Here is an 11,718-nt window from a genome sequence, read left to right on the forward strand (position 1 = left end):
TGCCCGATGGGATCGCATGTTATCCAAGTTAGTATCCCAACAATAAGATCAACAGTCGGGACAATGCAATTATCGTTACCGGTGTATCCTTTTACGCTCGCGACAGTATGAGACAGTCTCTCAGCCATAAGTTAAGACCATCCATTATACGGTTGTTCGCCATTTTTGTACATACAAATTGCTACGCATTGTTCGCCGTATAAGACGCTGATCGGCTAATATTTAAATCGAATCAATCGGGACAATAACAGTGAACGGACGAGGATTTGGGAATAGCAAAAACAATGAAATACTATAAGCACTAACATCCTCCTTTCCAAAAAGACGAGATGCGTGAAAATTAATCGTATAATTATGTTCGAAAAAATTAATAGGAAATGGGAAAGTAGAAAGAATAGTCGAAATATAGAAACAGTAAGTAATTATATGTAATAAATAAAATAACTGTATTTGATATGTCCTGGTTCCGTTTTTCCGTCCAAAGAGAACTACATATTGACTTGGGAATCGGTGGCCAATTTTGCTTACGTGACGAGGGATTTTTTCTGCATAACGCATTTCAGGTAAGAAATGTTTACCCTGATTCGCTCGAGTAGTATCCCAAGTTTAGGGTGCATCATAATCGCAACGCTTCTACGGTGCAAGCAAATATTTTTACCGGACCACGTGAAAACAATTATTGTATACACATTTTGAATAGCATGCGATTCTTATCAGATTGAGGCACCATTAACCAACCATTAACCAACCAAAAAGATACATAACTTTTATTCGTTATTCGTATGTTCGAATAAAAAAGTATCTTTCATTCGACTTTTATTTAAATAGTTTTGTATTCGCCGAGAATGTATTCGATGAATAATAGTTACAAATTGTATTCAAAGCTTCGAATAGATCCACTTCGAATACAATTTGTAACTATTTATTCATCGAATACATTCTCGGCGAATACAAAATTATTTAAATAAAAGTCGAATGAAAGATGCTTTTTCATTCGAACCTTCGAATAACGAATACAAATTTTGTATCTTTTATTCGTTATTCGAAATTTGTATTTAAATACAATTTAAAGACAATGTGTTGAAATGCAATTGTATTTAAATATAATTTTTGCCCAACACTGATGGTATATTAACCAGGTATGAAAGTTTAATTGTTTATATCTTTACAACTATCGAGTAACTACACCTAATATTTTTCAGACATCATTAGGGATCCGTATACCATCGTCTCACAAAAATTACAGTAAATCACAGTAATTCCTTGAATGTGTAGCTAATAATTTATAAATTTATTTCCACTGGTTGGATCCCTTATATTCATTCCAGGGAAGGGAATTCAGCAATGATTTATTACTAGCTACTACGATTACGGACGATGCAAATATGTAAAATGCATCTATGGATACGAGACGTACGCATTTCCATAATTTATACCCGCATATTAGGCGTATTTACGAAATCAACGACTTTTAAATACCTATGCACAGGTTCTTTTAATCGTGAGAAAAAGAAGCTTTACGATTGCTGTCAGATTTCCGCGAAATCTTCAATCACAATCGAATCGAATTTCAATAGTTATAATAGCAGATCGAATTTAGTATTATACAGTAGCGGACAAAAGTTTCGATGGCTCTAAAAAAGACGATCACTAATTTAATATTGTACTGTATGATTTGAACTTTTTTGGGAAGCTGGAGCAATTAGTTTACTACGGGATGCGAAAAGAAATCTTTTTCAAAAATTGCCTTTGATCGGAATTGTTGAAAAAATACTGAAAGTTGCATTTTCAATTTCTTTATGCGGGCCTATATTGAAAATTTAAAAAATACGTTTCGTCGAAGCATATCAATCATAGATCATAATATGTAGAACCTAAAAACAAAAGCAGAGAAAATTTTTTCTATTTCTTTGTTATTTTCTTGTACAATTCTTGACTTTTTAAAAGTTTTATCTTACAGATATTATTCAGGGCGCGGTACATGCATTACTTTAAATTGTAAAAATAAAAATACAAATTTGGGGGGTAATTATTATAAATTTTTGTTCATTATTATATTTTTCTTTCATCTATACGTACGTTTCGTTCTACGATTTGAAGTTGTCCAACGAAATCGAAATTTTATTTTGATGCCTCAAGGCTAACTCTGTCTCGCGACATTCGACATCATGTACATAAACGTAAACAATCTACGCTCGTCGATCTCGTCGGACGCCAGTCGACGCGTCGTCCGTTTACAGGAATCAAAATTTCAACGACCAATGTACCCCCCACTTTTAAGCAATACGAGTTGAGTAATTACGTAATTAGTAATATACAAAAGTATACGAATCGATAAACAATAAACGAGAAGGAATTTTAATCGTGAAAAAGGGAGAAAACAATGGCGCGTTTCACGAATATTATCCTAATTGGTCATAGGTTGACAAAGGAATGACGGTTGCTATTTAAAGCTTCTCTTAGCAGCGGCAACAGCCAAAGCTGGGAGGAGCTCGACAAACAGGTTCATAAATCTGAAAATAAAGAGCAGCATTTTCGAATTTACTATGTATGTACTGAACGATACGGGGCCACTTTCATTTACAACTTTGTAACTCAACTTCTCTCAGTTTCTTAAAGTAGGATTGAAAATTTGTATTTAACTGTTTGTCTAATAAATGACCAAGGCCGCATTTTAACACTAACCGTACCGGGTACAAAATGTGTCGGATATGTACATACATATATTGTTTTATAAAAATCGACCAGACTGAATTTGTATAGATTTTATACAATTTTTATAATAACACGAGCTCGAATGAAGAAATTTATTGAATAATTTCTAATGGAAGCATCTATTACAAGTGCAATAATTAAGAAATAAACAATGTGAAAGCGGTTATTTGACCGGTCGTGGTACGGTTAGTGTTAATAATATTGTAAACAAAAAAGATCTCTAAGAGAATACGGAGAAATAACAATATCATTATTTATTGTGGTAGGACTTGTGTCTAATACAATCTTTGCTTCGGATTGCGCCCGTGTAACTAAAGGCATATTTACATGACACGTTGTGTGTTGCCTACAGTTACGAAGGACCAAGAGTTATCAGTGCGAGATATTCCATAAACACGCGTGTGCTGTCTATTACACTTATTATCCAATAACGAAATTTCTACAGCACGTCATTAATACTGATCATTTTTATACATCAATCAATGTTATTTCTTTGGAAATTAAGGATGTTCTGGAGGTATATAAAAACGCATCAAATTTTTTGAAACATTTGACAAGATATAATCCTTACTAAATTAATGCAATTACCAAAGTTTGGGTTCGATTCACTGCACCGTTTAAGAATTATAGCAACTTAAAGCGTTTGCACATTTTAACACGTCTTCTTATGGAGAATTCATAGAATTCCACTTCAAACCCTATTTAAACCTTGAAAAAACGCAACTAAAAACTCCAGTTTTTTTTATATGTAGTAAAAATTATGTAATTAATTATGTTCAAAATTTATTAGGACTCACTAAACAGTTACAGAGCAAAAAAATGATAAACTGTTACAAAACGTCAAATTTATCGTGTTGTCTCTCACTAGCATGAAAACGCGACAAGCGTAGACGTAGACCACTGAATATAGCTACAGAGGGTACAGTATTCGCAAAAGTTTAATGCAAAATATACTCATGAAATGGCTTTCATTGTCATGTATTGATGGATTTCAAATTTCTTGTACTTTTGACTCCCATTGTACCTCCAGAACATCCTTAAACGGCAGAACTCTCCTCGGCGATCTTCAGGCATTATTTTCATTAAAATAACAGACGTCGTCGTCGGTAACCATGACTATTAAACAAAACCAACACAGATCGTAACCAACTAAACAACATGTTTCTTTCATGGTTCTGTCTTCTGTCACGCTCACTTGAATACATGTGATTTATGTACCGGCATGAATTCAAAAATTAAACAGCAAACACACACACATTTCAGATTGTACAATCAGACAAGAAAACATCATCGACAGGATGTCGATCTCAAAACTAATGTTTTTTTCAAAAATTCCACAATGGCGAACATCGCGGTTACGCAAAAACGCGTCGATAATTGAAAAAAGAACTATCAGCGTCTACCCGGCATGACGCAACACAACAAAGTCGAAGAGGAGAACCATAATTGACAAGAGAGGAAAAAAAAAGAAGTTCACTCACCTCTGACTAGAAGGATACTCCACAGATCAATGCATGCTAAACCAATGAACGAGATTCATTCGGCGAAGGAGAATCGCACCGGTCGCAATTTCACAGAGAACGAAATCCTTGACTGACGAGCTTCACTGTATCGAAAATATTTCGACGTCGATCGACGCGTTGCGAATACGTATAATAATATGTATGTACCGTGTGATCAGTGACGTGATCTATCGGTGGACGAAATTTCGGATATCGGATCGCAGATGCGCACACCGGCACGACTGTGTCGAAACTGGCGAGCGGCGAGCGGCGACGAGGCAACACAGCGACGAGACAAACGAGCGGTGCGGTGGTGCGGCGTTGCTGCCTACGCGCGGCACGGCTCGAATGCACGTGGGCAAAGGGGAGGGAAACGTCGAGGGCCTGCAATCCTCTACATTGCTATACCTGTAGCTCTGAGGCTGCAGATTCTAGAAGGTAGAAGGTAGAATAGGTAAAGGTAGTAGGTATTCGCCGCGAATAGCATTTCGCTCGATGGGAACCAGAGTGGTGTAAATCATTCGCGCCCTTCGCGAAGTATTCATTTTTCCGTTTCACCTTTTGCTCTCTTCCGAAGATTCCTCCCGAACGAAGCCACGGCTGCACTGACGAACAAAATCGCGTAAGATCCAGTGGTGAGCAGAAAGCATCTCAGTAGACATTCTCAAATATGTATACAACTTTGTAATTTTTATTTTATTTTTCCGTTGTGAAATGTTTTTCGATCAGAGTTATTATGCTAATTTAAATACATTGTGAATTGAATTACATTGTATTTTATTGTATACACAGAATTTGAATCAGACAAGATGTTTGAACAATGAGTGATCATTAAAATTAATGTAAAACTTGTTGACAATTTTGCCATCAGTAGTGAATATGACCGCATATAAGTGATTACTAGATTGCGGATGTTTATGCAAATGCATATTTTTATCGAAAATAGATAAAAAAAAACTGGGACCTAAACAGAAATTTGTTCGTTAATATCGTATATTTCATTCATTAGTACAACTAATCAATTAGTTTATAAACGCCAGACGAATATCAAATTTGTTTAGACCAGTTTGTGTAGTTAATGAAACGAAATAGATATTTAAATTTGTATTGAAGATCTTTCTTATTGTTAGTCCAATTCGAATAAGAAACATCTTAAGTTTTATGTAGAGTGTTCGTTGAATTCATTGCAAATATGTATGATTAGCAACTTATAGAACTGACTTGAAGTATCAATTAGGCTATAGAATGACATACATTGTAGAATAAGGCGTAAAAGTGATATGAAACAATATTACAGAATGAAAAGAATTAATTTCAAATAAAATAGATATAAGTCATGCAGGAAACGGAAGAGATATCTTACGTCCTGCTTTATGAAAAATTAATGAAATGGAAATAAATGAATATAAGTTATCAATGCAGTCACATCCGTTATTTAGATATCCTATAAAAATGATGTAGAACTTTCGATCACGTTTGACATATACTGTCGTGGTCCAATGAAAAATATTGTTTAATTATCTGTACAAACATTATAAAAATTATTAAGAAAGATCTAGTTTATATCATGAAATAGATTTATCAGTTTGAAATCGCAAATTTTAGAGAATTTATAAAAGTAACGTAAATCCCAAATACATACAACCCCTGGTAAAAAGTTTTCGATCAGGCTCTATAATATGTAATTGACTGAAAACAGTAATAAAATAATATGTAATTGACTGTAAACTATGATTTTATGTTGTTGAAACTAGTGGGAAAGTGAAGTAATTTTAGTACAGAATAAGTAACAACAGTATACATATATCAGGAATTATTATTTTATAATTCGTCTTTCTGATAAAATTCTTTATTTTATTATTCTAATTGTAACATTATGGATTAGGATTTGAAAACCATGTCGCTCGTAACATGCGACAATAACAAAAACTGTTCATATCATAGTACATATTGCGTAATAAAAAAGTACCAATTTTTTAAAATTCGAATCAGAAGGAAAAGTTATGCTGTTGGATGCAATACAAAAGTACACCCATATAAATCGGTTTTGGCGAGTATCAATCACTTTGATATAGTTGCAACCAGTGCAAGGTTAATATTCTGAGACAAAGGATATATGTACGACTTCGGTCACTGCCATAATTACCGGCATAAATTATTACGATTGCTGGGTCGATCCCGTGGTGGAAAAAAAAGGGTTACACGTCCGACAATGTACACGAAGTAGATTATATTCAGACTCATTTAACAAACCCTATTCAACTCAGTTCCGGTTCTAAGGCAGCTTTCAACGAGCCCATTGCTCGCGCCTGACTTCTAAAAGAAGACGGAATAAACGTAAGAAGAAGCAGAGGGGAACAGGTTCTAGATTCATTCACATCTCCGCGAGGCCTTGGGCCCGACAAAAAACATTCTATGCAGTTCCTACAGTTCCTCCCATCGACTGTATTCTACCGGTACCCGCGAGGTACCAACTCTTCTTGTAAACGTCGAATCAGACAAACTAATAAATAGACTGCGGATCTTTATGCATTTACAGTTGGTGTACAAAGTATTCGTAGTTCGTACACCTTTCAGAAAAAACTAATAACTTTTTTATAATTCTACCAAACGACATGATTTTTTAATAATCAATTCGAAGCATTGGTTTACGAAATTATTTTAAAAAACCACGTTTATATTAAATGCGGAAAGATCATTTTCAACTGCAGGTAATTTGTGTAGAAAAAAATACGTTCAAGGTTTAATGACAGTTCAATAGATGCATTATGTTTTTTACAATCACATTTCAAAAGTATGAATTCAATGAATTAGTTAATGTTTTTTTTCTATTAAACAACTGTGTTTTTGTACATTCATGAAAATTCCTAATACCGGTATTAATACCGGTATACCGGTACAACGTTTGTGTGAAAAAATACCGAATATCGGTATTGTATTTTTAGTCCGGTATTGCAATCCCTACTTTGCACTGAAATACCGAGCCTAATGTAGAAGCAGATGGCTCGGAATTTGTAGACAGTTTTAATAGCAAATTCATAGCAAATCAAGAGCAGATTGCTTACTAGGAAGAATGTGAACGTGTAATTTCGAAAGTATTCTGTGTCTAATTTATTATAACATTTTTATTAAAGCTGTCTTTTTACTTTAGATATGAACTGATTTTTGCGGAAGACTGGAACGGGAAGGACAAAAGAAGCAAATCACAGAGTAATAAGTAAGAACAGCGTGTGCAGCCCACGAAGAACCAGAAAAGGCATCGATCGACCGGTACGCTATTAAAAATAACGTTGAATTGATTAAAAAAGAATTAATCGTAACAACTTATTCAGGGTATGAGTCATCTTATCCTTTCCGAAATTAGTCTCAGCTTAAATATCGCTATCAAGTTGAAATTATCAGGTTTGATATTCAGAATCGTAATCGTTTGTAAATTCATAAGGCTCATATCACGCCGTAGATCCGAGCCTATTGAAACGAATAAAAGAGGAAGTTCAGATCCCTGCCAATTTCTCGTTCGTAACATACAGTCCTGAGTGCGTACACGTGTTATCTGGGGGCACTAATCTAAAATGTTTCAACGTGGGTTGCGTGGGTATACACACGAACATCGCCGGTTAAGAAACACCTCGGGAGCCTACGCCTTTCTCACATGTGGTCAGGTATGATAAATCGAAGGATCTGAGCGATTTTGATACTCTTAACGTGTGTACTTACGCAACACGCATAAATGTTACGTGTCAAAATCACCTGAATCTGTTGAATATAAGTTAGACACCAATATACGGTCACCGTGACTTATCCATGGGTATGTATATTAATTATCGCAAGCATTCATTGCAAGCTGTATTAGCTATTTATTTCTTTCCTGAATAATTTTAACGTGTTGGAAATACTTAGGGTGGATTTAATCCATACCTAGGGTGGATTTATAGTGGAGCAGCGAGGTGAGCTGTGCGGTGAAAAAAAAGAAAAACAGAGAAAATACATATGTACTTTTTCATTAGTATGTGTCGAAATGTTGTCACGAATGTTGGTTTCTCTTCACCGCGCCCCGCTATCATCGATGCTCGCAGCTCCACTATAAATCCACCCTTAGAAAGTAGGAAAACTTTATTTCATGGTGTCATCATTTATAACAGCTTTGAGACCTTTTTCTTTAAATCACTTTTTCTACAAGAGTAAAAGTAAATTATATGATATTAAAATATGTATATAGGTAAATCTTTAAGAGAAAGTTCGTTAGGAATTCCATGAAATGCCATGGTCAATCAGAAAGTTATTGTAGATCACAATAAATAGATTTGTACAGGTTGGAATTGATGAAAGTGGAAAAACTACTTTCGATCTTCTGAAACGCTTTGAATTGTATGCAGTATACACGGTGGACCAATATATTTTCAATTCCAATTTCAATTTCAATCAATATATTTTTGGAAACATGGAAAAACTTTATTAACCAAAGTCTTGCAGTATAAATAGTAGTTTTATAGGTGGAAGACAAAAGGTGAAAGACTTCAGCATAACTTGGGCTAACTTGTAGGTGGACCTGCAAAAGGCAATTCTAATCAGTTTGATCATCTAATTTATAGGTCTAATGTAGAACGTGACCGTGATGATCCTTTCACTTGAGCTAGCTCGAAATTAACATACACCGACTGCTGAATATTCTGGGCAGTGTCACCGACTATAAAATTTATTCTAATTTATTCGAGCAGGTAGCAGTACCCGTGACGCCGCGCGCCGCGCCGGTGCACCATGTTTCACACGGTTTCCGTTTCTTTATCGTTCTTGCAGGGATTTCCGCGTCGACGACGCGACGACGCAAGGATAGGCAAGATTTTCGAAAATTTGAAGGGCACGGTCATCTTTGCCATTTTCGACCAAGGACCGTTAATTTGGAAGTACCCTTCATATATTACGGTAAGCGTTTCTGGAGGGAAGACGTGGTCGGTGAAAAGCTCATCTGTAAATACCTGAGTCGAAATACGAGACACGCTTTGCGAACATCCGCAGGACTCATCCTGGATTATCTTGTCACGAACCTTTCGGAAATCCCGCCTACGTCTCTATTCTCAAGCTACGAGCAAAGAAACTCAAAGCTGCACGCGAGAAAAAACAAGACCAGAGATTCTGCTAATAATATTAATTTTTATTGATTTATAGTATAGTAAGTACCAAGAAGAGTAACTGCTTATAAAAATTTCATGTAGGACCTTACAATATTAGTGAGTTTTAATAAAATACATATATAGTTAAATTGTACAATAATTAAATTTAGTGAGAAACATTTTATTTTGTATTTGAAATTAGAGTTATATAAATTGAAGTATCTCCTGAACTACTAACTTTTCGACATACATGGGTTGGTACTTTTTCATAACGAATGTTCAGTTGCATCGATTGATGTATTAAAAAATACCACATTCCATTTAAAAAAATATCAATGACCTTGAAATCTTGTAAAAAATGACCTTGAAAATGTTCTCCCTTACTCCGTTACATGTGGCCCGTTAAACAGTGTAATTTTGTCCCAAGAAGTTTTTTTGTACAACGAAAAGTAACGGAGATACATATTTAGGTGTTCTGTTTCTTCGGACTCACCCTGTATAAGTCATAAAATAATCGTACAAACATACAGAAATTAAAGTCGAGTACGCAGTCCGTTGAAGAGTACTTTCTTCTGGGTTGTATAAACAATAATTAACAGGTTAAAAACGAAACATGTCTAGGTAGGGGAGCAACGAAGGGCAGGTGAGGAGTCCCATCAACTGCAACGTGTCCAACTGACAACTCTTGTCGCACACGTTTAGCTGGTCTGCTGTATGTATGTGAACTCGCTCTTCAGCTGCGTGAAAAAAGTGAAATTAATTGTGACAATAGGTGGTATCATCAACGGAAATAGTTTTATACATTATAGAAATAGTTTTCAAACAGTTGAAAAATACATCTTTCAGTATTTTCTTTGCAATTCCGACAACCTGCAGTTTTTTTCAAAAATTTTTGTCACGTTGTGAAGTAAACCAATTTTTCTAACTTCTACAAAAATATCAAGTCGTATATTCAAGTATTAAAAAAGTTATGGTGTTTTTAAGAGTGTCCGAATATTAGTGGGAGATATTACAATATGAGCTGCACAAAGTCTAAATAAAATCAATCTTGTCGTATTTGTAAGGGAACATCATGTACCACAGTTACTTTTTAAGGCTCGGTAGGTTTATGTAGTGTTAAATATGTTGACAATATTCATCGAATCTGGGGCATCATTGCCACTCTATACGAGATCAAACTTTTTTTGTTTATTCGTCTGTTTTCACATAATACGTTAACAAACCATTTCTTCCGACACGTGCATCGGCTAAAAGTAAGTTTAAAGTCTTTTATAATGCAACGTGCAAATTGCAACGAGAAAAATGCAAACAAGGAAGGACAGGTGCAATGTTTTTTAAATTAAGTGGAACGATAAGTATGCAGCACGTGCACGATATTGCAGTTACATTGAAGAAACTCCTCAATTACTTGACTTTAATGAGGAGTGCAATATTATTATTCATAGTTTATATACAGTTTACAGTTTTATGAAGTAACGGAGTTAATTCGGCCAACTTTCTTTTGCTCAAATATGATTGTGTTTTTCACAATAATCAAATGAAAACGTTCATAAATATATGACAAAGGGAGAACATGATTTATTTCCATATTTATTTTCTTTTACTACTATTATTACAGGACAAAAGAGGGAGTATTTTTTAATTTATTTAAGAAAAGCCGTAGGTGTCCAATGCTAGAGGAAACAGTTTATGGTAAAATGTATGCCCTTCAACCGCGCGCAATTGCTACGATCATTTAACCCTCCATGAAATTATCCAAGGTAGCCGGAGCACCGTTACTGTTATCTGATGTTTGCCAGCTGCGCTAATTTCTAAAACTACGGCGTTATTACGGCATTCGGGAATCCCCTCGTTCACGGTTCATTAAATTATTTCTGCGGTAACTGTGGTTTGCTTATGTTTTGAACGGTGGCATATGGTCCATATACATATTAAATAGGCTGATCCTGTTTCAATAGTGAAAGTGAAAGAAAAAATATTCATTATTTTCAGTAGAATACGCGTAATTATCATAGTAAATGAATTCAAGAATTTTGCAAGTTTTATTATGAATATGTTTAATCAATTGCAATAACAATGATAACTAGATTGGATCTTCGTGTAAAATAAAATCTTTCTTCATCGATTTCAACAAACAGATGCGAGATAGATGAAGTTTCTGTTTGTCTGTAATAAATTTATTGACTTGAAAATAATATTAAAATATTCTGAAATTCTAATACTTTAGAAAGTGGTATAATACCTTATACAATACATAAATATTTAGCAATTGATTAGCAGACTGCGGAGCTTCAAACCAGAAAGCAAAATATCATCGCCATTACAACATTAACAATAAGTTGGCGCCAGTGGCGTTCACCACTAGCACGATCTCAACATAAATTGGGCAA

The 11,718-nt window shown here is 34.9% G+C and overlaps 1 protein-coding gene and 1 long non-coding RNA gene across 2 annotated transcripts in view; one reads left to right on the forward strand and one right to left on the reverse strand.

Moving 5' to 3' along the window:
- Window positions 1-4,486, reverse strand: part of LOC143216502 (uncharacterized) — a 29,579-nt gene extending 25,093 nt beyond the window's left edge. The window contains exon 1 of the mRNA XM_076439614.1: window positions 4,197-4,486. The gene's annotated coding sequence lies outside the window, so the exon portion shown is untranslated. The remainder of the gene's footprint in view (window positions 1-4,196) is intronic.
- A 90-nt stretch (window positions 4,487-4,576) lies between these two features.
- On the forward strand, window positions 4,577-8,020 carry LOC143216510 (uncharacterized). Its single transcript, XR_013010576.1, has 3 exons — window positions 4,577-4,852; window positions 7,369-7,487; window positions 7,678-8,020. It is a non-coding gene; the product is annotated as an uncharacterized LOC143216510 (long non-coding RNA).
- Window positions 8,021-11,718: the final 3,698 nt, after the last annotated feature.

Source organism: Lasioglossum baleicum, chromosome 15, assembly GCF_051020765.1.
Source record: "Lasioglossum baleicum chromosome 15, iyLasBale1, whole genome shotgun sequence".
NCBI lineage: Eukaryota > Metazoa > Arthropoda > Insecta > Hymenoptera > Halictidae > Lasioglossum > Lasioglossum baleicum.